Source organism: Epinephelus moara, chromosome 21 (genome assembly GCF_006386435.1).
Source record: "Epinephelus moara isolate mb chromosome 21, YSFRI_EMoa_1.0, whole genome shotgun sequence".
Taxonomy (NCBI): domain Eukaryota; kingdom Metazoa; phylum Chordata; class Actinopteri; order Perciformes; family Serranidae; genus Epinephelus; species Epinephelus moara.
This window is the reverse complement of record NC_065526.1, coordinates 14,162,153-14,185,803: the sequence shown is the minus strand read 5'-3', so window position 1 is coordinate 14,185,803 and position 23,651 is coordinate 14,162,153. Positions and strand designations below refer to the sequence as shown.

Here is a 23,651-nt window from a genome sequence, read left to right as displayed (position 1 = left end):
AAAACTAAATATTGTCAATGATAACTAAGTCCCAATGTCCTCAAACAAGACCATAACATAGCCCCAATGTCTTCAAACGTGACGATAATTAAGTCCCAATGTCCTCAAACGAGACGATTAAGTTCCAATGTCCTCAAACGAGACGATAATAGAGTCCCAATGTCCTCAAACGAGACGATAATTAAGTCCCAGTGTCTTCAAACGAGACGATAATAAAGCCCCAGTGTCTTCAAACGAGATGATTAAGTTCCAATGTCCACAAACGAGACGATAATAGAGTATCAGTGTCCTCAAACGAGACAATAATGAAGTCCCAATGTCCTCAAACGAGACAATAATAAAGTCCCAATTTCCTCAAACGAGATGATAATAAAGTCCCAGTGTCTTCAAACAAGTACTTCCTAATTAACAGCGTCTCAGCTTGTTATTGTTGCTAAAATTGGTCAAATTTGTTACCACATCAAACTACAAACATTATTAATCATAAATAAACAAGTTTCAACCATAAAATGTGATCAGGTTTTGGACCCTGTCCACTTTTGTGTCAGGATCAGCTGCAGACTGACTTGGCAGAGATGGCTGCCATCTTGTTTTTACATGGATTAGTGTATTGTGCTCTTACTGCTACTATTGTATTGTATTTTTTGTATTTTATCTTGTGAAGCACTTTGTGAGTCCTCTCTGTAACAAGTGCTATATAAATAAAATTTACTTACTTACTTACTTAGTACCACTAGATGGCACAAAAAAGTGTCTACGAATGGGGACAACAGGTCTAAGTTAAGTAGGATGAAGTAGATGTCCACATATGAGGACACAGGGTCTCAGGAGGATATTACTGTGATTTAGCAGTGTACTTTCAAATTAAAATTGCTATATTTACCTGCATGAATTTAACAATAAAATTCAGAAATTGGTGAAATATCACAATAAAAGCCTGTGAGGCGATAATAATGTAATTTATTGTGAAATATAACAGTTACATATGGTAACTTCCTGTAACTTTGCAGCGTGAGTACGTCCTCTTCCACTGCAGACTGCTGGCTGTAGCTTCATATTTACTCTACGACATTCTATCTAAGATTGAGCTTAAGCAAAAAAAGGATAGATCAGGGGTGTCAAACATACGGCCTGTGGGCCAGAACCAGCCCGCAAAGGGTCCAATCTGGCTCTCTGGATGACTACACTAAGAGGTGCCAGGTTTCAGGAGCAAGTTAAACAATGCGTTGCCTAGTTCATGTAAAATTCAGCTTCAGAGGCTTTTCAACACTGACCAGAATACAGCCCTCTGATACAACAGTGAATACTGACTGTTACCATGTTTAGAGATATTGATCATTGTGCAAAATATTGTTAATCAGTAATTTCAGTTCAAAAGAATCTGCATCAGGAAATGTATGGATAAATGCACATGTAATGACAGGGAAAATAGACTGACTGAATGTGGAAAAACTGAGACATACTGCTGAAACCTAACTTAATTTTCTTGAGACATCTCAGGCTGTCCATCTATTTGTAAAAGGATGAATGTCTACAGAATGTACTTGATAAGGTTATCGTGTGATATTTTTACTGGTCCGTCCCATCTGAGATCAAACTGAGCTGTATGTTGCCCATGAACTAAAATGAATTTGACACCCTTGGTACAGACTGTATAAATGAAGAAGTCCACAAACTGTTTGTATTTACCTGGTGTCACCACTAGGAGGAGCCAAATAGCTCCTGAGAGAATTCACCAGCGCACAAGTTCAATTTACTGAATTCACTGATTTCTGTTTTCATTGCCTGAAATGCAATTAAAAAATGAATGTCATTAAATTGTCAATCAACTGAACAAGCTGGTGCCAAAGGCGAGGTGGTTTCCTCTCTCTGGCCCACACACATGAACACAGAATCCCACCATGCACATGCCTTCATGATCATTTTCATGCTCTAACATTAGAGGCCAATAAAGGCATCGATTTCTATTTAGTTTTCTCTAATGCACGTGTAATACCCACAGCAGGATTAATCAATGAGTGTGTGGGTAAATGGAAATTGGGATAATCCATCATCATACATGGCCCAGTTGGACTCAGTGACATATGTTAAAAATCGCCATACGACATGAGCTCTTATTGATCTCGTATTGCAGCTCAGCACAAACAGCACACACAGCACCCACTGTGACTGTCCTCTGATAAGAGTCGATGCAGATCAATCAGCTCTGCTCTGATTTTACTGAAACTAAACAGGCTGAATTTTGCATATTTCAGCAGATCACAACATTGATCCTGTGGTTATGTGTCTGAATTGACTTCCACTTAACAGCCCGCTGATTAGTTTAGTGATGAATATTCTGTTGGAGACCACAGTGTGGATGTACACAGGAACAGAGGACGCGTGGGGATGATGATGCGTCCAAGTGCTGTGGCGAATCTTACAGACAGCATTCACTGTGAAAATGGCTTTTTACTGAGAGAAAAAACAAGCAGAGTATGAATCATATTGATTGAAATGATAAATAGAAGCTAACTATGGGAATTTCATGCTAATATATACAGAATATTTCTGTCCAATCGATAAAGTGCTCATTAGATTTTAAAAAAGGTATTTCACAGGATTGTCCTGGACAACATAGCAACAACACATACATGTGTCTGATGCTGAAAATGTATAATTTCAACATATTAAATAGTTAAAATACTGAAAGATGTTGAAGTTAAGGTGGCTGTTGAAACACAGTCACTGAAAGAAGTTGGTTATGGACAGTATATACAGGCCCTAGCAGTGATATCCATACACAATCCACCTAAGTCAAGGATACAACATAAAACAGCAACATGTTTCCATCATGGCAATTTTTAGAAGACCTTTAAAATGTTCAAGGAAAGGAGTAAGTCTACGTCTAAGATACCAACATCTTGGAGTTTATTCCAAACCCATGGTGCAAAAGAAGAGAAAGCTGTTTTGCTGAGCTCTAAAAACACCCTGAGGACATGTAAAAGATTTGAAGTACGAGTGAAATAGTTCCTGGTATAAAAGGAGATATAAGTAGGTAGTTAACCTAACAATGCCCTGGCAATGAATAGCAACGTTTGCATTTTTCTCCTCTGATACAGAGCTAAAGATTCATATAAAATGCAATGGTGAGTGCATGAGCGTGCATTTATGACAAAATGTAATGCAGCATGATGTGCAGAATCCAGTTTTTAAGTAAGAATGAGGCTGCACTAATGTTACGTGAGCGTTTACGTCAGTCAGAGGCCTCCATGTAGGGAAGACAGACAGGACGCATTCAGTCCGAACGCAATGATTGGTCAGAGTTTTCTTGGAACCATATGAGAATGGTATAATTATGAGTTTTTATTTCTGGTGGAATTCACTTACATTTTAGTGTGCCATCAGCTTAGTAATAGCATTTTAACCTAAACAAAGAAAAGCGTAACATTTCCAGAAATGTAAGTGTCGCTTTAATGCATGTACCATCTCTTGTCACAGTATTGGGATCAGCTGTCCTAGAGCTTGTGCAAGTTAAAGTCATGATAGTAACAGTAGTGACAGCTATAACAGTAGGAGTAGTAGAAGTCTAGTGGTAGTAGTAGGAGTTGTAGTAATAGCAGTAGCGGTAGTAGAAGTGTAATGGTAGTAGTAGTAGTGGTGGTGGTGGTGGTAGTAGTATAGACACTGTCTGGAAAAAGGCCCAGCAGTGGCTGTGCTTCCTGCAACAGCTCAGGAAGCTCAACCTGCCCCAGGAACTGCTGATCATGTTCTACACCGCCATAATCCAGTGTGTTCTCTGCACATCCATCACCGTCTGGTTTGGATCTGCCACCAAACTGGACAGGAACAGACTGCAACAGACAATCAGGTCTGCAGAGAGGATTATTGGGACTGATCTTCCCTCCATCCAGGACCTGTACCGGTCAAGGGTCAGGAAATGGGCAGGGAACTTCTCTGCAGGCCCCTCACACCTGGACACAAACTGTTTTAACTCCTCCCCTCTGGTAGGCGCTACAGAGTACTGTTTGCCAAATTTACCCATCACAAAGACAGTTTCTTCCCCCAGGCTGTCACTTTGATGAACTCCTAACAGTCACAGAGTGGCAGGACAAACAACACTTGCACCTTTATATATTGTATGCTTTTTTAAATTTGATTAGTTGTAGCCTATATTTCTGTATATTCCTCTCAAATTTTGAGTACTTATGTCAATTCTGGTACATTGAGAGCAAGTCTACCGGGGTCAAAATCCTTGTATGTACATGTGTACTTGGCAAATAAAGCTGATTCTGATTCTGAGTAGTAGTAGAAGTCTAGTAGTAGTAGTGGCAGTGGCAGTGGGAGTCTAATGGTAATAGTAGTAGTAGTGGTGTTGTTAATTATGTACATCTATATTCATTGGTACAATGAGAGTTAAGTGTACGAGCAGCTCCTGAACGCACCGCCCGTGCCTGAGCCAATCGCGTCAGAGCAGAACGCTGTGTTGTGGTGAGGCGACCAATCAGCGCTCGCTGTGCGGAGTAAACGGACACTCAGCATCGGGTCTCTGGCTGCTTGGATGTGTCGAGCTGCAGTTGACTGCAACAAAGAAACCGTCGCTACATCGGCCAAACAAAAGTAACAGCGCCGGAATAACGCTTGTTGTCATCAGCGGAGGAGAAGAGGGGACTTGGTTCTTCTCACCCGGCGGAGACAACCTCGGAGAGAAGTGTCGTTTGGAGCCGAGTTGAGTTCGTGTTCGGTGAGTGTTTCTGTGTTTACACCGGATGAGCTGACCACAGGATCTGGAGCAGTAGGTTAATGTGAGCTGAACGCTAAAAAAAAAAGTCCCCTCTGTTGATTCACTGTTGAAATTTAAATTTAAAATTACTTCCCTCTCTGAAGCGAGGGTTACTTTTAGTTTCTCACCGCTCTTGCTGAATTTATCACAGGTTATGACAGAAACATTCAAAGAGACACGTTGACCCACGGTACCTGAACGCGCATGGATCCAGGTGTTTGCATGATGTATGTGTACAGTTACACCTGGGCACACTGATGGCACCTCATCTGTCATCAGGTCACACAGTAATGGGATGGAAAGGGTGACTGAATCTGTGTTGTAGGGATGTGATGTGTGTGTTTGAGTGATAGATGAGAGAAATATGGATTCAAGGGGTACACCAGTGGTTTCAGACATTTATGGCTGATGATCCTTTAAAGTGAAGCAATCTCTACCTGTGACCCCTTGTTACACGTTGCTTTCTATCTATGATGTGAATAGTTAAACCAAAACTGAGATGGTTTAATTTGAAAAGTCTTAAAGAGGCAAAACATGAACATCTTGTATCCCCTCTGATTCATCTTGTGACATCTTTGGGGCTCCTGAGGTAAACAAATTGCTCGCAAAATAAAGGTACCATTGTTTTAGGGCGACAAGATATGAGGAAAATATGCGTAAGCATTGTGGAATAACACGATGATGAGAGTACTTGTGATTAATCAGCAGATATTAAAGGGCCAGTGTGTAGGATTTAGTGACATCTAGTAGTGGAAATTGCAGATTGCACCCAGCTGAACTCCCATCTGTCAAGTGTGAACTCCTGATGAGGATTCTTTCAGTTTTTGTTGTTCAGGAGGTTTTTATCATTGGCATTGAGGTCTTTTCCTCTCCTAAACAAACAGACCAGGTGATTTAAACCAGTAAAAACACCAAATGAAGCAGTCAGGTTAAAAAAATCTGTGTTTCTTCGAGGCTGTACAGTTTGTCACAGATGTTTTTTCTCTGATAACTTCAGGTCCAGACGTTCACATGGTTTTTACCGGGGGACGAATTATTCCCAGAGGTGTCCTCCTCTCCAAAACAAATGAACCTGGTAATTTAAGCCTATAAAAACATTGAATAAAGCAGTTCCATGTTAAAAATAAGTGTTTCTCTGATGCGTATCACCTCTTTGCAGGCAATTGTCTAGCCAAGCACCTGTTAATGTGTACTCACCTTTTTCCTCCGATAACTTAAGATCCAGATTTCAGACGACTTTTATAGAGAGCTGAATTATCCACAGAGGTCTCCTCCTCTCCAAAACAAACAGACCTAGTAAATTAACCTGGTAACAACACTGAATGAAGCAGTATCACGCTAAAAATCAGTGTTTTTCCAATGTTGTTCAGCTCATCGCAGACAGACTGCTAGCTCAGCACTAATCTGTGTTCAGCTTTTATCTCTAATAACTTAAGATCCAGACTCTTAGGAAGTTTTTATCAGAAGCCAGATTATGACTAAAGGTCTCCTCCTCTCCAAAACAAATGGACCAGGTCATTTGAACTGGTAAAAACACAACATAAAGCAGTATCACGCTAAAAATCAATGTTTTTCCAATGCTGTTCAGCTCATCGCAGACAGACTGCTAGCCCAGCACTAATCTGTGCTCAGCTTTTAGCTCTGATAACTTAAAATCCAGACTTTTAGGAGGTTTTTACCAGAAGCTGAATTATCTGTAGAGGTCACTGGACCGTTAATCAGTTCTGCCTTTCAGTGTGTTGCTACAACAACAAAATTGCTTGTTGGATAAAAAAAAAAATGAAAGGAAATTATTTCCAAAATTCTTTTATTGAACAAACTGAAGATTAATGTGAACACAGAAGGCACCAGTGAAAAAGCATAATTAAATTTTCAAATTTAATTTTGTGCTGACACCCTCTTTCAACCCTCAATCAATACAATGTGTTTATTGCACAGTTGGCATTGTGGTGACGATAAAAAACAAAACAACAACAAAAAAAGATATATTTTGCAGCCCTGTATTGATTCAAAATTGTTTACTTCTAATGACCAACATTGGCTGTTTGTATAAGCCTAAAGAAGTTTGACTCTACAGCAGCAGTTATAGTTCGTCTGTGTACTATTTTGTAAGGTAACGATGCCTTTCCGTGCAGTTTTCCTCGCAGTGATCAATTCTCTCTGTGGTTACACCTTGACATTTACACAGCTAAGATGGCTAAGGTGACAAGGACATGGAAAATGTAGAGCAGATGGTGAGAGCAGGGAGGGGAGGACAGGAAAGAGGAGAGAGAGATGGAGTGTAACAGAAGAGCCGAGGAGAGAGGAGAAGGATGGGAATGTAAGAAGAGAGAGAACAGTGGAAACAGGAGGGTAGTCGCTCCCTCCTCACATGTACCAGGTGCAGCATCGCTTCATTTAGTTTAATAACGAGTAATAGGCAAAAAAACTGTGTGTGTATGTAGAGCATGAGTGGGTGGAGTCTGGTGGTTGATGGATGACCTGTCGAGATAAGGGAGGGGGGGCGGTTGGCGGGGAGAGAGCTGGAGGAGGAGGAGGAGGGGACGGGGCATTGTAATGGTGACAGGGGGTCATTTATCTGTCTGCTGGATCTGACCAGTCGGTCACTACGGGAGATCAGTCTGCTCACCAGCACCGCCTGTGTCTCTGTGTCGTTCCCTCTAATTTTCTATCCCTACTTCCCTTCTTTCTTCTTCTGCTTCCACGGCGCTTCCCCTGGTATCCACATTTCTCAAACGCTATGTTGCGTACATCTTCCCCGCCTGTCTTTCTCCACAGCGTTTTGTCTCTGCTCTTCTTTCCTGCTTCTTCGGCTCTTGAACTTACTGACACTTTAACTGTCTTTGACGCTTTAACTTCAGTGGAAATTTCAAGTGCGTTCAGCCGCTACACATCAACTAATTTTTTTTACTATTTCAACTGACAGCTCAAATATTCCAGCTGACATTTTGGCTGCTGCCACTCCTGACATACCGACTGACACTTCAACTCGACAGTGCACTTCTTCTTCCAAACTATCTCAGGCGCTTCAACTTCAGCTGAAATTTCACTTGTTCTCAGCACACTTCAGTTCAACTAAAATTTCAGATGCATTGATCGTTTACTCTTTAAATGACAGTCCAACTTAGGGATGTGAACGGTTAATCGCTTAAATGCCGAGAGTGTTTCTGACCGTTTATGCAATGCATGTTGGTCTATAGGTTTATTTTGCTACTCTTTAGTTAACTGCACTGTGCACCACCCAGGTCTGGTGGAAGCCAGCTGGCCACTGATTCGGCAATTACTACAAGTAACGGCATCCAGACTGAACAGAGTTGCTGTGGAAACATTGTGCCCACCCTCCGGTCTCAATTTTGAGCCACAAACGCCCTTTAACATTGTTACCTTTGCTTATGTGATCACTGTTAACCTTGTAAGTAATGTTAGCACTGTCAGCACGGCTAGTGGTGCTAACATATGTTAGTTAACAATGTTAAAGGGGTTATGCAGCTCAAATTGAAGCCGCTTAAGCCCTGTTTCCACTAAAACCTTTTCGTATAGTACCTTTGAAACCAACAGTAACCCATCAGACATGGTACCTAGACCCTAGGTCTGTTCAACGTTTCCACCACAAACACCTTTTCGAACCAGATCTGTGTGCTCGGTACCCCAACAGAGAGGTGACCAAAAATGGGGATGGTTAGAAACAGTTCCGTTGTTACCACCCACAACTTTTCACCATGGAAATGGGAAAAAAAGCATTTTGAACTCAACTGAACTGTACTGGACTCTCTAAAAGCCAAAACACACCGGCGGTGAATGGACTCGCGTTGGCGTCCCATGGCACTTTAAGCCACTGTCATATTTCCAGCCTTGCCACCCCTGGAATTAAATACATTTTTCCCTCCACTCGCTCTCTGCTTGTACGTAGCAGCTCTTTTTCTCTGCTCCTATGGCAGCTCGACTTCTCTCCTCACCACTGATGTGCAAAGACAAGTCTGTAGCTGCTGCTGTCTCGTGTGTGACAAAGACTGGATGACAAGAGAGTTGTTGTTGAGGTCGAGAAATATCCTGAGCGAAACGATCCACCGTCCTGTCATTATAAAAACAATGGCGACTGGTTCTTAAGGTGAGGAATCAAGTTTAATTAGGGGCTCTCCACACATGATTTTCAGCTAACGCAGAGGTGGAGGAATTACAGATCTTTAACTTAAAGTAGTAATAACTTTGTGTGGTCGTCTGTTAACGAGCTGCAGTGCAATGCCTCCGGTTTGTGCTTGACACGCGTCACATGAGATGATGTGCTGCGGCAGTATGTTTTCAGCTTAAGGCTACTTGGGGGGAGACGGACAGGTGGCCACCATGTTTGCTGCTGCTGAGGAAGGAGTTCCTCCTGCACTGTGTTCACGGACCTGCAGAAACCTCAGACACAGAATGATAAAACAGGAGTTTAAACCCCTGTCCTTTTCACACATACATTCTTATTCTGTGGGAAACACTGTTTCGCATTACTAGCGGTAATTGCAAATGAGCGGTGCTGCTAACTAGCTCCCACATGACCTGGGTGATGCTTAGGGTGACCTGGGTGCAGAGGGTGGTCAGTGGGCACTGTTTCTGCATGTTAACAAAGCCAGCTGTCTGTCTGTCTGTCTGTCTGTCTGTCTGTCTGTCAGTAAAGCCAACAGAAACTGGAATAAAAGGCAAAACATTTACATCACAAAACATTAAAATTTCACCACCTATAAATAGAGAGTGCTTTAAAATGCGGAGCAAAGCTCTGAGTCAATGGAGCACCCGACTAAAAGGAAAGGCCTCTTGTATTTCACATCATTTTGTGTAACAGATCAGTTACCTGTCAATGGGTGTCGGGCTGTCGAAAGCAAAATGAACTGAAACTGACGTCCCTAGTGTAACTGCTTTTATTTTCCCACACTTCGGCTGCTTTCAGTGCTTCCTCTTCAAACGTTTGTTCCACTACTTTCAGCGCTGACGTACACACTGACAACTGGAGTGCCTAACTCAAAATTAAATTTTCAAATGCTTTCAGCAAATACTCTTCAACTGATTGCAGCTGCTTTGGACTCGTACATGTCAAATAACACTATGAATTTTTCAGATCCTTTTTTTTCTGTTCACACCTGCAATTTTCAGCGAGCACACTTACGCTATCCTCATGAAATGTAGCCTTTTCTCATCCTGCACATTCTTTGCATTTTTCTCTCTCCTCCTGCTCAGCCGTCTCCCTCCTGATCTGTTTTCGCTCTGTCTTGATTTCCTGCGTTTTCCCTCCCTTTTTAAAAATCTCCCCTTGTCCCCTTTATCCCTCCAGAGGGACTAATAAGCAGCATTATGAGTCAGTCGGAGGAGAGAAGCAGATGGGATTCAGCTCGTAGGCCAGATAAGGGTTTTTAACTCGGCTGCGTCTTATCACACCCTGTCACTGCTACTTAAACTGAACAGATACTGACTGGTATTATGTATAGAGTGGTAAAAATCCTTAAACTGAGATAGTGGAAGTTCTGCCTGAAGCGTGTTGGAGTAATCCTTGTATAGAAGGGGGCCAGTGATGTCAGAGCACTAATTTAAATGCAGTGACGCAGAGATGGGCGACTTTTTCGGGCAGCTCTGAAAGGCAACAATCACCGAGAAGTTGACTCAGTGTTATTGCGCATCAATTAATCAACATCTTGGTCACAGAGTAGAAATTTAGATTAGATTGTAGGTCAATTTCTTGCCAGTTGCCGGACATATTGCTCATCTGCATTCTGCTCAGTGCCCAGTGTGTCACCTCGCTCATCATTCAGTCACACGAGGCAATTTGGCAATAAGATGGCCAACGTTTTGTAGTCACCGTGAGCTGTTTTCCATCAGCCGTCATTATTTTTAATTGCTTTATTTCCCCACCTCCCCCCCACTGTGTGTTTTTTGTGTGCCACTGCAGAGTACCACAGGAAGCAGGCGCTTACAGGAAGCAGGCTCAAAGATCTGAACCTGTGAAGCCTCAAATTGGTCTAAATCAAGGTGCAAAATACATCACAGAGTGTTCTGTTTCTAATGGTGAGAGTCACATTTTGACAAGTATGAGCTAAGTGTTGAATTGGTGCTTTGAGATGATTTTGATCCATCTATGTGTCTGCCTAGGGGTGCAAACAGCAATCATTTTCTTTAGTGATTTATCATCTGTAATTTTGCCTGTGAAATGTCCGAAAAAGGTGAAAACCAATCCCCAGAGCTGAAAGTGACATGTTGAAGTGCTTTGTTTTGTCTGACTAACAGTCCAAAACCCACAGATGTTCAGTTTAGTGTCATTTAAGACAAGGAAAAGCAGAAAATCCTCACATTTGTGAAGCTGGAACAAGTGTTTGGCATTTTAAGCCATGCTAGCGGTGTGGCTCTAGGGATGGCAGTGTCGGTGGGTCCAGACTGAAATATATTAATAACTATTGGATGGATTTCCATTAAATTTGCTACACACGTTCATCCCCCCCTTAGGATGAATTGTAATAACTTTGGTGATCCCTTAACTTTTAATCTATCAGTAATACTTGTCTTTTTGGGCCTGTTATTTCTACATCATTTCCAAAGTGTAACTTGGTGCTGATCCATGCGTAAATGGGAGCATCCATGAAAAAAGCTCAGTATAAACCCAAGTAAATATTAATTCATTACATATTTATCATTGGAGTTTTTGTACTCCATGCTTGTTGAGTTGTATGCCTCCTTGTTGACGAATTTAAGTTGTTTACATGTTCAGCTGACCTACTTTACCCTGATTAAAATACAGTCAAAGTTATGCCAGCAATTAATCTGAATTAATTCACTGGAAACGTGCCAATTGAACACTGATAATGATAATGCATTTCATTTATAGGCGCCTTTCAGAGCACTCAAGGACACCTTACATGTCACAGTTTTAAAAAAAAACCAAGCAGCAAGGTATCCATAGATCATAAAGTCTAACAAATCGTCAATATACAGTGATTGGTTAATAATTTAACTATAACAAACCATAGACGTAAAAACCAGGTATAAAATCATTATCAGTGAAAGTCCCAATATGTGTGTCACCATTAAATCAGACCCAATATGCCAGCTTTAACAGGTGTGTTTTCAGACATGATTTGAAGGTGAAAGGGAGTCAATATTGCAAATGTCATTTGGGAGAGAGTTCCAGAGGCTGAAGGCTCAAGAACCCATCATAGTCAATCAGGCAGATGTTGATGTGAGCTGGATTGCAGACAAGGATCTAAGAGTACAGGAGGGTGTGGAGATATGAAGGAGTTTAGAAAGATACAGAGGGGCCCAGTTATGAAGGGTCTTAAAGGAGAGAAGCAGAATCTTGAAATCAAGTCAGTGAAGTTGCTGTGTGAGTGATATGATCTATGGAGGGAGTTCTGGTAATGATATGGGCGGGTGAGTTCTGGACCAGGTGGAGTTTACAAAGACACTTGAGAGGAGGATCAAAGAGGACAGAGTTGCAATAATCAATACAGGATGTAATCAAAGAATGAACGAGGATAGCAGTGCTGTTCGGTGTAGGGACGGGCGATGAAGATTAATACTATGTAGATGAGAGTATGCAGACGGAGCATCATCATTGATGTGTGCCTCAAAGGACAATGTTCTGTCCAGGATGACACCCATACTCTTTACCTGAGGGGAGGGAAGGACTCACACACTCTGTTTTCTCTGTAATTAATACCCAAGTACATGTGCCTCAGCTGTACTTAGCAAATATTACCATGCTAATATGCTAAACCTACTAAGCACAGGGATGTTAGCATTGCCATTGTTAGCATGTTGATGTTAGCATTTAGCTTGAAGCACCACAATGCATAACGATGGCTTCCAGTCAAAGTTGACGGTCGGACGACGGTCGGTTAAGCTGGCTTTCAGAATGCTGTTTGAACTACAGGCTGTTCTACCACATTTCCATATACCCCGCCACCCATGTCGCTACCACCGACACAAAGAGTATAGAAGTAGATTAAGAAACAGGCATACTTTATGTTGCCATTCCATGTTTTCAAAGCGTGTCCTCTCCCATTTTTCCCTTGTAAATTTGCCTTTTTTAGTACTTTTATGAATTCTGTGCAAAGGAAGAATGCATGTATATATATTTGAAGGAGTAGATCAGATTTTCGGGGGTTATTGTCATCACCTGATATTGCTGTTTGCACACTTTGTCTTGCATATTTATGGATGCCCCTCTCTCTCAAACTCAGGTCAAATGTTGAAACTAGGCAGTGCTGATCAAATGTAAACCAAGACTCTGTTACTGCACTGCCTATCTCTTGCCTAAACTGTTCTTTAGAAACATATTTTAGGGTCTTATTTAGCTGTTAAAGCGAGAGTTTGTGAACAGGAAGTGGGCGCCATACTGTTCCCTGCACAGTGAAATAAGGCTGAAAAAACAGATCAAATGGTAAAACTGAGCAGCGCTGATCTGGTTCAGTGCTGTGCATTCTGGTAGTTGTAGGTTTTCTTCCTCTTGGGTAAAAGCGAATGCCACAGGCGTTTTTCTCTGTTTTCTCTGGTCATGTATTTTTGACTTTCTCCTGCAAAGACAGCCTAGTTTTATGAAAAGACCATCTTCCCAGTGGTGAAATGCTTCTTTAATCCTTTTCTGGAAAGCAGCACAGCCTCATTGAGCTGCTAAATTAGCTGTAGGCTAATTAATTATCTGTGGATTGACTAATTCTCTCAGCTCTCTATATGATAGGTAGATGTACAGTATATCCTCCGCTCCGTCTGTCTGTCAATATGTCAGGTTCACTCTTGGCGTTGCCATTTATATATTTCTGTAGGACATCCATGTAAATGTATGAATCTTTGACTGGCAGATGGAAGTGGGAATGGATTTATATTCAGCAGCCTTTTGTTAAGTCAGTGATAGACTGCTGAGCTCACAGAAATCCACACAGACACTCACACACTCTCACACACACACATATACAAATACACAGACATCACTCAGGGAAAACGGCTCTCTGATGCACTGCTGCGCTCTGAAGTCCATGACATCACCTGCTGCAGAGAGAAACAAAAACAGGAAGACGATGTGTTCCTCTTGTCCTTGGCAGGTACTTAGTGTCTAAATGCAGTGTACAACTTGTGTGTGCACACCTGTGTGTTCGTGTGTGTGTGTGCAGGCAGTGCGATGTGCTTGCTGATGCACTGGTGACTCACTGAGGCGGTTACAATAACAGGATAAAAAAGTGGACTTTAAAGTAATATGAATGGATTTCTTCCTGGTTCCTGACAGTCCAGTGAGTGGCAGAGGCGTCATGTATTCCCGAAACACAGCTGTGTGCAACTTCCTTGGTGCATCTCCTCGTGCTTTTTGCTTGCTCTTCAGTTTGTCAGGGCGAGGCTGATGCTGCTTGTCATCTTTGGTGTCATCCCATGTGACGCTCATCTGTTTACCAAGGAAAGATTGCAGCAGTGAGTCGTTAGTCAAAGTTCCCCTCACGGGGAATACAGCCTGACAAGCCGGCAGTGGAGTTGTAGCCCTTGGGGAGACAACAGGGGACATGAAATCATTTATGTTGTGACAAACAGACCTTAGTTACGGCTAATGTCCGCTCCTCGTAAACCCCGTCATCTTCGCTCATCTCACCTTGTTGTGTCCCATCTTGTCAAGAATCGTTTGGCTTCCCGTCGCTCCCAATCATCTCGTCCTGACACCTTGTCTGATCTGATCGGAAGTTTGCTCTATCTTTTGGTTTCTGCGGAGTAAAGAGGGCTGCATGGAGGAAGTAGCGGTGTGCTCATTTACATATAAATGACAGCAGTGTCTGAGGTGCTGTGCTCCCGCTCATTTGTCATCTTGTGGTGATTCACTGTTTGTCTATGTGTGTGTGTGTTTCTCCTCAATATTGAAGTGTTTCCTTTCTCTTTTCTGCGCCTATGTGTCAGTGCAGTGTCATTATGTGTCAGTGGCGGGACAATCAGCTCTGAATCAGCTTCCTCATGCTGCAGTCTGCCTGTGGTTTCGTGGCTTCCAGGAGACAATCTGATGACTTTTCCAGTTAGATAAAATCAATTGACTCATCCTGGGTTTTAAAGCAGGCATGTGATCGTTTTGGCCCGAGCGAAAACCTTGTGAGGAAAACACAATGGAATGAAAGCTAACAGGGTGCATTCACTGCTCTGATTGTCTGGATGGATATTGCATAATTCTTTTGTTTGACAAAAATGGAAAACAGAATTTCCTGCCAGAGATTTTCTTTAAAAGCCTTGAAGTCTTCTCACGTCTCATCTCAGAGTGTTTTTGTAACAGGAATCCTCGCTGGCTTCTCCGACGATTTACTTATAAACCCAAAAATAGACCAGACAGCACTCTAAGGCCTGGCTACCACACATCATATTCGCACTAATATTAGATGTGATATTAGATTTGTCCTCAGGCCTTTAAAGGAATGGGATGATCCCAGGGCTTCAACACTTATGGGAAACCCGACCAAGGACACCTTTACTGTAACACAGTCTTTCGGCTGGGAAAAGGACAAAATATCGATTATTTTAAATGTTAACATAGAATGATAGTAAAATTGACAACAACAACAACAACAACAACAAAAAAACGATTATATTAAGGTTACATCAGGGTCTCCTGAAAATAAAATCTTCTATCTTCTGCCCCTTAATAGTTGACCAAATGTTAGTCGACCAGAAGTCGGTAAGATTTCATTGGTTGCTTAGTCACAGAAAAAACCAAAAAACCAAACGTGAAACCTGCGCCTTGTCAAAATAAATCAAATCCTATATGACTGGACCATGTGGGAATTTAATTTGAAAGGACAGACACAGGAAGTGGCCACGCTCAGCAGTCAGACAGGAGTCACGTTACAAACCAATCACAGCCGACAGATATCTTTCCCTTCTCCCGTAAATATTCAGTCAGAAGCCCCTTTTACACTGCCAGATTTTCCGCGAATGTTGGGCCGATTTGCCGGCCAGCTGCGAGTGTTTATACACACAGAGGCGGAAAGGTGAGTTGATCCGAGGCGCCCAATTTTCCACCTCGTATGGTAGTCATATTGGCGGAACCCTTTAAGTTTAAACAGACCGAGGCGGCCTTCCACAACGGGAGGGGCTGTTGAAGACTTGCGGGAGGAGCTGTTCATGACGCCGTACGTGCGACCCACTGGTGGTGGATAAACAGGAAACTACTGATAGCAGGAATTAGCGAGCAGCTAGTAGCAAGAGGGAAACGCAAACCTGACAGACACTGATGAGCAACTTGGGAGACAAGGAATAGCGCGCCCTCCTTGCACTCGCAAACGAAGAGGCCATTAACTGTCAGATGACAGGGACGGTGAAGAACGGGCTGATTTACGAGAGAATCAACGTCTGACTACCGCTTCCCTCCCACGTCACTGTTTACGCCACACGCTGAGCTACACGTTTTGTTACTTGCTCACGCCCCCCATTGCCCCGAAAGAGTCGCATTCTGTATAAACAAAAGTAGGTAAGCGGCAATTTTCCGCCCTCCCTGATTTTATTTTTATACTGCCAATGCTGAAAGAAGACTGATTGGGCTTTCCTGCAAATTTGCACAATTTCTATCTAAAAAGGGCTTGATAAATACGGAAAAGTTGATCATGTTAGTGCAGGGCTACCCAGAGCTTTACAACTGTCCCACGGACGATAGGCCTACACACTTATAAACAGCCTCTGAAAGAAGATCAGCTCTGCACGCAGCATGTGTACGGCCCCTAATTTCCAGGGCTGGTACCTGCAGTTATTCCACAGGCTAGTTAATAACATGTCGAGCAGGAAATCCAAAGTGTGGGATCATTTTGAGAAGGTGAAGGACGAACCCAAGGTGATAAGTAAACTCATCTTCGTTGGTCGACTACAAACATGACGTATCATCTGAAACATGGAAGTAGCTACATGCCCATTAGCCCACAGCTTCATTAACAGGCGGCTCGCTCAGTGTGTGACGTGCACTTGTAGATAAAATATAGGCCTATATTAATGAAGGTTCATTAGTACGGTTTTGTATTTCTCTGTAATGTAGCACAGTGTTAACAATGTTACTGATACTATTCTTTCTCACACCTTCAACTCAAACCATTGTGTTGCCCCGCCCTTTTTTTTTAAAGCTTTCTGAAACCAACAGTCTAACAGTATCCCTCAGCATACAGGCAGGGTTTGAATGTATTTTCTTGAGTTGTATTCTTTCATCATTATATGCACAATGGAAGGCAGCACCGTCAATGCCTTTGAGGAGAGGCCCACTCTGTGGTGGGGTTTTCCTGCCCCATCTGTCAGTGTGGCTATTTGGAATAGCTATAAACACTTCTGCCTCATTGGAACATACTGAGACCTTCAGCATTCGCACTCATCAGTGTTTTGTATATAGAATCAAAGCAGCAGGAGTTAGCAACATATGCCTCGATGATGAGTAGGTGTTGTAGTTTTTTAGCGTATCACTCACTAAATCATCCGGGAAAAAGCTTTTACTCGACATACCTGCACGAGCCAGCTCAGATCAGTCACTTGCGGGTCGACTCCTGATGTCAGCCTCAGTACATTTTTTGGTGTTTTGCCCAGCGCTACTTGGCAGATACAAGTCAAATGGGGAATAAATTGAGGAAGTCTGTTTTCTGAAGTCATCACAAAAAGAAGCACTGCCATAACTGAGTATTGATTTTGATTCCTTCTACTGTTCATCATCGAGGAGAATTGCCTCTGTGGCACTACAGCTCCATATAACAGTGGAGAGTAATTTGTACATCAGCTTGTTTACTTTAATATTCACACTCTAAGTCAGCGCTCCATGTCAAATTAAGCAACTCGTGGTGCGGCAAATGCAAAAAATGAAGGAAAATTTTGTTATTATTAAAGTAATGTTGCAGCAATGATGACTCTCGGTTGGCAGAACTGCACACCATTGTTGATGTTATCTGCTGATACTACGGGACAGCCTGCTTTTAGAAAGTGTGAGGGCATTTCCTTCCCTGCCTCCCGCGCTCTCCCGCTTTCTGTCTTTGTCTCTCTCCGTCTATTTTCTGACCATAATTACAGAGCTCATGAAAGCGTTTAGAGTCTCATGAATATTTAGGTCTTGGAGGGGAAGTGTCAGGGGAGACCCATGTGTGGCTGGTCTGCCCTAATTATGGAGATAGGCCTCGACACACTCTCTTACACACACACACTTTAAATGAGGGAGGAAGGCCAGAAGATGATCAAAAGCTGCCAATTTGGGGGAAAGTTAGTATAAGCTTAAACAAAGGTTTCTGAAAAAAAATATGTATGCACTCACACACTTAAACACACACACACACTGGGAGATAATAATAGCACAGCTGGTTGTGGCTTGCAGCTGGTTCTCTCTGCTCCCTATTGTTTAATAGTGAGCTAATGATGGACACGAGCCGCCGAGATTAGTCAAGGGAAATGTGTGAGTGTGTGTGTGTCTTTGTATCTAGCACTCTGGGGGCTTTTTAGTTTTTTTCCTTTTGATGTCATGTCTTGCTAAACCGTGGCAGGGATGCGCAGAAGTGTGACTCATTGACTCTGTGATGGGCACCTTTGAGTCGGGATGACAGGAGGAGGGCGACATACTGTTGCTGGAGAAAGCCGGAGAGGAAGGGACGGGGTGCATGAACAGAACTATGCACACACACAAGAACTTATTCGGTCAATGCTAGTCACACGTGGCGCCGTTTTGGAGGTATAGCTACAGTGAGCGGCACAGTAAACAACACAGATAAGGAAGTTATCGAACCCATTAAGTCGTCAAACATGAGAGGCAGAAGCAAACTGAGGGAACACCACACAGAGACAAGCTCACAGGGACGCCAGGTACAGTTATTGTGCTGAATCATTATCTATTAGCAACACTGATCCATGTTATATGACATCAAGAAGTTGGTGTGCTGACTCCGCATTGCTGCCTCCAACCTCATACTTAGATATTATCAACTATTTTGTTTACAGTATAAGGTCATCTAGGGCATCTTTACCTGCCTGTAAAATGCAAGGTCGGGTGCTGGGTGTTACTTTTGTGCCTTTCTTGAGCCAGCCTTCAAGAGCGCAGCAGGTTGCGTCTGTGGTTGCAAGGCAACCTTAACAAGCACCATATCAAAGCCTATTTACATCAAATCCTAAACTCGCAGAGCTGGTCTTCTTCCAGGCGCTGTTTAAAAGTGTGTGGGCATATCGTCTGTGGGACAGATGTAAAGCTCTGGCAGCTCTGCACCAGAATAATCGATTTTTACATGTTTACCACAGACTGAGGTATCTGTCGGCCGGGATTGGCGGTTCCTCGTCACATGACACACAGTGCGCGCTACTGCATTCCAAAAGTTGAACTCGGTTTATCTCAGATGGCAGCAGTCTTGCCCCGAAAAATGGGCGCTTAGGAATGCGTGCGCACTGCAGAAACGATAAATTTCACCAATGGCTGGCTGCAGAATATGTTTACATTTTTACCTAAGATGAGAACGTGTGACTGACTTCCTGTTTTCTTTCATAACATAAATAAATGAATACCTAAAGTTATTTATATTACTACTACTTTATATCACTGATATTACCGAGGTCGTCTGCTAACTTAGGCATCATGTTTCACCCAGTAGAACTTTTATAACTTTGATTTAATAAATCATCAGTTATAATAGTCTGTAAACTGTGTTGCTAATATAGACAAGCATCACTAGGAAGCGTTTTTATGCCTCCGCGTTGGCTATAGTCATGGTCGGAGGAATAATGTTTTCAGGTTTTACAGCTCTCTGTATGTACCTATGTATGTTGGTCTGTCCCGTTATCGCGAACGCAAAAGCTCAACAACACCTTGAGGGATCATATTTGGCACAAATGTCTACTTGGACGCAACAATAAACTGATGTGATTTTTGGTGGCCAAAGCAACCCTCTTTCCAGTGTGACCTCATAAAACATGTTTGTGGCCATAACTCATTAATTCATCCACTAAGTACGACAAAATTTCACACAAATGTCTACTTCGATAAAATGATGAAGTGATGAGACTTTATACTCTAAAGGTCAAAGGTCAACTTGACTGTGACGTCATAATTGTCTGCAAAAACACTTTTCTGGTGATCACTCAAGGTCAGGAACAGAAGGTGGGACATGTGGTCAGATACTGAATAAGTGACACTAATCTTGGGTGTCCATCCAACTGTGCTGATTGTGTAGGCCTTCTGTGTTGCCGGGGGGAAGATGTGTGTGAAGCTTATCTGCAGCATCATTTGGAACATTGTCATTTGTCATGTCTACATATGAGTCTAGACGGATGTGAATGTAAACTGTAACTGTAACTTAAACTTGACTGGTTCGCAGAGGCATACAGCTGCGAGGCGGTGATTCTAGCTTCACTTCACATGGAGCTAAAATTAAAACAGAAGTATGCTAAATGTTTACCAAAGGAGGTAGAGCTGTTTATGAGTCATAAGAAAACATAAGTCATCTTGTAGAAGGAGCAGATGTTTGTTATTGGGGGTAGGATTCATTCAATTTAACAGCATGCTAATTGAGCAAGGCAAACTGATTGCAAACACAATGTGTTAAAAAAAGATGACTCCTGTGATCTTACTTAGTTTGTCTAGCTGAACAGAGCCAACTGTTTTGTCTCATATTTAGTGATCAGTGTATAATAAACAGAGATATTAGCTGTGTCTCAATTCAGGGGCTGCACCCTTCAAAGGCTGCATTTGAAGACCGATTGTGTCACATTGGTGCGACCAAGGCTGTCCCATTTTGAGGGATCCTTCAAATGCAGCCGAAAAATGCAGCCTTCTTTCCCAGAATTTGGAGGATGTAACCAATGAATCCTTCGTGGCCCAGCCTATCCCAAGATACATTGCGTGCTGGTGATGATTTTATAGTAAGTTAAGTTAGCTAACAGTTGTTAACTAGCTCACGGTCAACTGTTGTTAACATTATTATTACAATCACCAACAGGTTTATCTGAAAACGGTCCATCATCCTAACATATATCAAACGGGGGTGTCTCTGGCGGTTAATCATCTCCTCAAGTATCTCTGTCTCTTGGTCCTTGATTTAGGCCTAACCAACTTGCTAGCTCACTTCTTCATTCGTCAAGCGTAGCTGGTTGCTAGGTAAGAGGAACGCCAACAGGTCAGGGCAAGAACAACTGGTGATGCAACCAGGAAATCGTCCGCAGATCAGAACCTCCCATTTCGGAGACCGTTCGGTTTGGTTGGTGCGGCCTTCAAAGGACGAGGCCGACGTCGAGCGCGAGGGCTGCGTCCTTCAAAGGCTGCAGCCCCTGAATTGAGACACAGCTATTGCCATATTTTTTGTTGTCAGTATTTTTTAAATTCACGTTGTTGTGGAATAAAAGGAGTTGACAAATTAACACTTTTAAAGGAATCACTTGCTCAAAAAGGAGAAGAAGTAAAATTGTCTACAGCCCTTTTCATTTAATGTAGCTACTTACTGCTATATGCTTTAACGTAAAAGTGAACGCAGGGAAAGTACAGATGACCTCCAAAATAGCGATTAATCCCACATTGCACTTTAGTTGTAGCGTGTTTTACATTATCTATCAAAGGCCGATTAGAGCTAAAAATAGAGTGGGAGTAGAAGGGGTGAGAGAAGAGGAAGACAGAAAGTTAGAGGGAGGAATAAAAGGCTGATGAAACTGATGTGATGGAAGGAAAAATGAGGGGAGTGAGTTTGGGCGTGGTTGGTTGGACTAGAGGAAAGATGAAGGAAAAGAGTGTTTTAGAGAAAGAACACAGGTAGGAAAAGAGGTTAACATTTTGAAGGAGTCTCGTATTTTAATGAGTCATATCAGACAGGGAGGCTGGTGACGGATAGAGGTAACTGGTGAGAAGAGAGGTGTGAGGAAATGTGGGAGAAAGATGCGAGACCGAAACAGTATGAGGAGGATAAGAGAAGAGGGAGGACAGTGGAGCTTGTCGCTGCAGATGGTGATGTCTCTGTAAAGGTGAGAAGCGAGGGTGGTTAATTTAAAAACAACATGTTTAGTCCCAGAATAGAGACTAGCATGATAATATAAATGATTCATTGCTACAGTGAGGCGCATGTACTGTGTTTTTATAAATTCATTATGCTCACATACTGTCGCTGAACTGAGAACAAGAGTTAGAAATGGCCCCTTCAGGCTGCCATTAACATGAGCATTTATTACTGTGAGATCAGAACAGATTAAACAGCCAGCAGCAGATACAAGATCTCTGAATTACATAAATGTAATGTGACAAAACAAAGGATAAACCATCATGAAGTGTCATATCAATCAAACAATCATTTATTTCACATGGAGTTATACAAGTTAGTCCAGTGAAATGTGATCCCATCAGCACCTTTAACTTGTGCATTGTAATTTAGGGTTTTAACACCTGCCCTGTTTGGTTCGGTTCCGTCGAAATCAAGTTTGTTTGCCCCCTAAGTGCGGTTCGTTTGGGCAGGTGTGAACACAGCAATCACACTCAGGTGTGCACCAAAACAATCGGACCGAGACCTTCTTGAAGAGGTGGTCTAGGTCCGGTTACAAACGAACTCTGGTGCTGTTCGTTTGTGGTGAGAACGTGTTCCGACCTGGATCTGAACCCACTGCAGTCACATGACACATTGTTTAGGTTAAACATGAGCATGTTACAGTCCTGGAGGATTATTAATGTGCACCTCCTCCTGTACTGCCTTAATATGCACATTCAGCACATCCAGTGCATCAAAACATTGTTTTCTAGTTGGAGCCGCACCTCGTTTTCAAACTGTATGGTTTGACTAAAATGAACAATGACAGCAATATAGTCCACGATGAGCAGCGCTAAAATCAACCTGCGTAGTTGTCCCTCCATTGTGACATTAGAAAGTGTCACATTTATCTTGCAAGTGTACTCTTCTTCAGCGTTTTGTTTACTTCCTGGATTTTTCCCGCATGGAAGCTCTGACCAATCAAGAGCAGCTTTCTCGCGCAAGGCATTTTATCTGGTCCGCTTGTAAATGCTGCCGTGAGAACACAAACCAACTCTAGGCAATTATACAACTTTCTGGTCAGTAATAATCGATGGTTCCAGATGGTTCTGGTAATCCATGGTTTCTGGTTGTGGAGTGATTTAACTGTCAACTCATCCTGACCACAGCAAGACTGCCGCATGGTTGCTCCTCCCGGACATGGGCAGCACCGCACTGTAGCCACAGTAAGACTGGGAAAGCACCTTGCAATCCCACAGTCACAACAGTCCTCAGCACACACCTCCTCTCCATCTCTTTCACCATGGTCCTCTGCTCTGTCGATTTGACATACAGAAAAAGAGCCTCCTAATTGAATGGCGCTGTCCATGATTTAGCCAAGTTTTGGTGAATCAAAGGATATTAGAGTTCCTGATATCCTCTTGGAAACTGATTAGGCACGAAGGTCGTCCAGTTTATTATCCACCACCTGTGCAATGGCGAGCATCATGCTAGTTCAGCTAGTGCTTATTCTTCTCCATGCTTTCTCGATGTTTACAGATGTTTACATTTGAAAACCTTGCCTGGCTAGTTAGCAGAAGTCAGCAGAGTGCTTGCACAAAAGACATAAGAGCATAAATTTAGCCCAAATTAAGTGGAGCTGCCAGACAGGCGACTGTAAGTGTCGGTGCTTACGTCATCATAATATAAATGATTGCTACTGTTAGGCATCACACTGTTTCTATAAATTCATTATGCTCACATACTGTCGCCAAACTGAGATCAAGAGTTCAAAATGGCCCCTTCAGGCTACCATTAACATTAGCATTTCTTATCGTGAGATCATAGCAAATTTAACAGCTAGTCAGCCGCAGACTCTGGATCACCGAATTACATAAATGTACTTTGACAAATTAAAGGACAAACCACCATAAAAGTTTCATAACACGCGCAATAGTTGTTGAATAGAACTGAGATCTGGTGACTGT

General features: G+C 42.5%; 1 protein-coding gene across 2 annotated transcripts in view; it reads left to right on the top strand.

Annotated features, from left to right (window-relative positions):
• Positions 1-4,510: 4,510 nt before the first annotated feature.
• Positions 4,511-23,651, top strand: part of LOC126382684 (SPRY domain-containing SOCS box protein 4-like) — a 117,933-nt gene continuing 98,792 nt past the window's right edge. For both annotated transcript variants that reach the window (XM_050032702.1, XM_050032704.1), the window contains exon 1: positions 4,511-4,723. The gene's annotated coding sequence lies outside the window, so the exon portion shown is untranslated. The remainder of the gene's footprint in view (positions 4,724-23,651) is intronic.